Consider the following 5,000-nt stretch of genomic DNA (forward strand, 5'->3'; position numbering starts at 1 on the left):
CAGAGCGAAAGACAGTAATTTCGAATGAGCCAAGAAAGAGCGGTGCGGGGCCGGTCGGAGCGCACCCTTTTCTAGGTGGCTGGCGGGCGAGAGAGTGCTGCGTCGCCGGCATCGGCGTCGAAAGAAGCCGAGCCAAAAAAAGTTAAAGTACAAACGTGCAAGCATACTAACCTAACCCTAGGTAAGGCATGTCAGAGCGAAAGACAGTAATTTCGAATGAGCCAAGAAAGAGCGGTGCGGGGCCGGTCGGAGCGCACCCTTTTCTCGGTGGCTGGCGGGCGAGAGAGTGCTGCGTCGCCGGCATCGGCGTCGAAAGAAGCCGAGCCGAAAAAAGTTAAAGTACAAACGTGCAAGCATACTAACCTAACCCTAGGTAAGGCATGTCAGAGCGAAAGACAGTAATTTCGAATGAGCCAAGAAAGAGCGGTGCGGGGCCGGTCGGAGCGCACCCTTTTCTCGGTGGCTGGCGGGCGAGAGAGTGCTGCGTCGCCGGCATCGGCGTCGAAAGAAGCCGAGCCGAAAAAAGTTAATGTACAAACGTGCAAGCATACTAACCTAACCCTAGGTAAGGCATGTCAGAGCGAAAGACAGTAATTTCGAATGAGCCAAGAAAGAGCGGTGCGGGGCCGGTCGGAGCGCACCCTTTTCTCGGTGGCTGGCGGGCGAGAGAGTGCTGCGTCGCCGGCATCGGCGTCGAAAGAAGCCGAGCCGAAAAAAGTTAATGTACAAACGTGCAAGCATACTAACCTAACCCTAGGTAAGGCATGTCAGAGCGAAAGACAGTAAACTCGAATGAGCCATGAAAGAGCGGTGCGGGGCCGGTCGGAGCGCACCCTTTTCTCGGTGGCTGGCGGGCGAGAGAGTGCTGCGTCGCCGGCATCGGCGTCGAAAGAAGCCGAGCCGAAAAAAGTTAAAGTACAAACGTGCAAGCATACTAACCTAACCCTAGGTAAGGCATGTCAGAGCGAAAGACAGTAATTTCGAATGAGCCAAGAAAGAGCGGTGCGGGGCCGGTCGGAGCGCACCCTTTTCTAGGTGGCTGGCGGGCGAGAGAGTGCTGCGTCGCCGGCATCGGCGTCGAAAGAAGCCGAGCCAAAAAAAGTTAAAGTACAAACGTGCAAGCATACTAACCTAACCCTAGGTAAGGCATGTCAGAGCGAAAGACAGTAATTTCGAATGAGCCATGAAAGAGCGGTGCGGGGCCGGTCGGAGCGCACCCTTTTCTCGGTGGCTGGCGGGCGAGAGAGTGCTGCGTCGCCGGCATCGGCGTCGAAAGAAGCCGAGCCGAAAAAAGTTAAAGTACAAACGTGCAAGCATACTAACCTAACCCTAGGTAAGGCATGTCAGAGCGAAAGACAGTAATTTCGAATGAGCCAAGAAAGAGCGGTGCGGGGCCGGTCGGAGCGCACCCTTTTCTAGGTGGCTGGCGGGCGAGAGAGTGCTGCGTCGCCGGCATCGGCGTCGAAAGAAGCCGAGCCAAAAAAAGTTAAAGTACAAACGTGCAAGCATACTAACCTAACCCTAGGTAAGGCATGTCAGAGCGAAAGACAGTAATTTCGAATGAGCCAAGAAAGAGCGGTGCGGGGCCGGTCGGAGCGCACCCTTTTCTCGGTGGCTGGCGGGCGAGAGAGTACTGCGTCGCCGGCATCGGCGTCGAAAGAAGCCGAGCCGAAAAAAGTTAAAGTACAAACGTGCAAGCATACTAACCTAACCCTAGGTAAGGCATGTCAGAGCGAAAGACAGTAATTTCGAATGAGCCAAGAAAGAGCGGTGCGGGGCCGGTCGGAGCGCACCCTTTTCTAGGTGGCTGGCGGGCGAGAGAGTGCTGCGTCGCCGGCATCGGCGTCGAAAGAAGCCGAGCCAAAAAAAGTTAAAGTACAAACGTGCAAGCATACTAACCTAACCCTAGGTAAGGCATGTCAGAGCGAAAGACAGTAATTTCGAATGAGCCATGAAAGAGCGGTGCGGGGCCGGTCGGAGCGCACCCTTTTCTCGGTGGCTGGCGGGCGAGAGAGTGCTGCGTCGCCGGCATCGGCGTCGAAAGAAGCCGAGCCGAAAAAAGTTAATGTACAAACGTGCAAGCATACTAACCTAACCCTAGGTAAGGCATGTCAGAGCGAAAGACAGTAATTTCGAATGAGCCAAGAAAGAGCGGTGCGGGGCCGGTCGGAGCGCACCCTTTTCTCGGTGGCTGGCGGGCGAGAGAGTGCTGCGTCGCCGGCATCGGCGTCGAAAGAAGCCGAGCCGAAAAAAGTTAATGTACAAACGTGCAAGCATACTAACCTAACCCTAGGTAAGGCATGTCAGAGCGAAAGACAGTAAACTCGAATGAGCCATGAAAGAGCGGTGCGGGGCCGGTCGGAGCGCACCCTTTTCTCGGTGGCTGGCGGGCGAGAGAGTGCTGCGTCGCCGGCATCGGCGTCGAAAGAAGCCGAGCCGAAAAAAGTTAAAGTACAAACGTGCAAGCATACTAACCTAACCCTAGGTAAGGCATGTCAGAGCGAAAGACAGTAATTTCGAATGAGCCAAGAAAGAGCGGTGCGGGGCCGGTCGGAGCGCACCCTTTTCTAGGTGGCTGGCGGGCGAGAGAGTGCTGCGTCGCCGGCATCGGCGTCGAAAGAAGCCGAGCCAAAAAAAGTTAAAGTACAAACGTGCAAGCATACTAACCTAACCCTAGGTAAGGCATGTCAGAGCGAAAGACAGTAATTTCGAATGAGCCATGAAAGAGCGGTGCGGGGCCGGTCGGAGCGCACCCTTTTCTCGGTGGCTGGCGGGCGAGAGAGTGCTGCGTCGCCGGCATCGGCGTCGAAAGAAGCCGAGCCGAAAAAAGTTAAAGTACAAACGTGCAAGCATACTAACCTAACCCTAGGTAAGGCATGTCAGAGCGAAAGACAGTAATTTCGAATGAGCCAAGAAAGAGCGGTGCGGGACCGGTCGGAGCGCACCCTTTTCTAGGTGGCTGGCGGGCGAGAGAGTGCTGCGTCGCCGGCATCGGCGTCGAAAGAAGCCGAGCCAAAAAAAGTTAAAGTACAAACGTGCAAGCATACTAACCTAACCCTAGGTAAGGCATGTCAGAGCGAAAGACAGTAATTTCGAATGAGCCAAGAAAGAGCGGTGCGGGGCCGGTCGGAGCGCACCCTTTTCTCGGTGGCTGGCGGGCGAGAGAGTGCTGCGTCGCCGGCATCGGCGTCGAAAGAAGCCGAGCCGAAAAAAGTTAAAGTACAAACGTGCAAGCATACTAACCTAACCCTAGGTAAGGCATGTCAGAGCGAAAGACAGTAATTTCGAATGAGCCAAGAAAGAGCGGTGCGGGGCCGGTCGGAGCGCACCCTTTTCTAGGTGGCTGGCGGGCGAGAGAGTGCTGCGTCGCCGGCATCGGCGTCGAAAGAAGCCGAGCCAAAAAAAGTTAAAGTACAAACGTGCAAGCATACTAACCTAACCCTAGGTAAGGCATGTCAGAGCGAAAGACAGTAATTTCGAATGAGCCATGAAAGAGCGGTGCGGGGCCGGTCGGAGCGCACCCTTTTCTCGGTGGCTGGCGGGCGAGAGAGTGCTGCGTCGCCGGCATCGGCGTCGAAAGAAGCCGAGCCGAAAAAAGTTAATGTACAAACGTGCAAGCATACTAACCTAACCCTAGGTAAGGCATGTCAGAGCGAAAGACAGTAATTTCGAATGAGCCAAGAAAGAGCGGTGCGGGGCCGGTCGGAGCGCACCCTTTTCTCGGTGGCTGGCGGGCGAGAGAGTGCTGCGTCGCCGGCATCGGCGTCGAAAGAAGCCGAGCCGAAAAAAGTTAATGTACAAACGTGCAAGCATACTAACCTAACCCTAGGTAAGGCATGTCAGAGCGAAAGACAGTAAACTCGAATGAGCCATGAAAGAGCGGTGCGGGGCCGGTCGGAGCGCACCCTTTTCTCGGTGGCTGGCGGGCGAGAGAGTGCTGCGTCGCCGGCATCGGCGTCGAAAGAAGCCGAGCCAAAAAAAGTTAAAGTACAAACGTGCAAGCATACTAACCTAACCCTAGGTAAGGCATGTCAGAGCGAAAGACAGTAATTTCGAATGAGCCATGAAAGAGCGGTGCGGGGCCGGTCGGAGCGCACCCTTTTCTCGGTGGCTGGCGGGCGAGAGAGTGCTGCGTCGCCGGCATCGGCGTCGAAAGAAGCCGAGCCGAAAAAAGTTAAAGTACAAACGTGCAAGCATACTAACCTAACCCTAGGTAAGGCATGTCAGAGCGAAAGACAGTAATTTCGAATGAGCCAAGAAAGAGCGGTGCGGGGCCGGTCGGAGCGCACCCTTTTCTAGGTGGCTGGCGGGCGAGAGAGTGCTGCGTCGCCGGCATCGGCGTCGAAAGAAGCCGAGCCAAAAAAAGTTAAAGTACAAACGTGCAAGCATACTAACCTAACCCTAGGTAAGGCATGTCAGAGCGAAAGACAGTAATTTCGAATGAGCCATGAAAGAGCGGTGCGGGGCCGGTCGGAGCGCACCCTTTTCTCGGTGGCTGGCGGGCGAGAGAGTGCTGCGTCGCCGGCATCGGCGTCGAAAGAAGCCGAGCCGAAAAAAGTTAAAGTACAAACGTGCAAGCATACTAACCTAACCCTAGGTAAGGCATGTCAGAGCGAAAGACAGTAATTTCGAATGAGCCAAGAAAGAGCGGTGCGGGGCCGGTCGGAGCGCACCCTTTTCTCGGTGGCTGGCGGGCGAGAGAGTGCTGCGTCGCCGGCATCGGCGTCGAAAGAAGCCGAGCCGAAAAAAGTTAAAGTACAAACGCGATGCTAATGAGCGAGCCGTTGTCTCGACTAATATGTAGGGGGCGTTCGATCGAGCGTCTGGCTTGAGCGCTTGTCGGCCTAGCAGAACGGTCGCATTGTTATGCCCGGGTTTTAGGCACCGCTGCAGGCGGCCGGCAGAGCTCTTGTTTGTGCGAAACTGAATGGATCGAGCCCGAGAGAGGGCGAGCAAAGAAAAAACGCAAATCGCTCCGCCTGGCACTGCCGGCGAGAGCG

This window comes from Styela clava, unplaced genomic scaffold, assembly GCF_964204865.1.
Source record: "Styela clava unplaced genomic scaffold, kaStyClav1.hap1.2 HAP1_SCAFFOLD_114, whole genome shotgun sequence".
Classification (NCBI taxonomy): Eukaryota; Metazoa; Chordata; class Ascidiacea; order Stolidobranchia; family Styelidae; genus Styela; species Styela clava.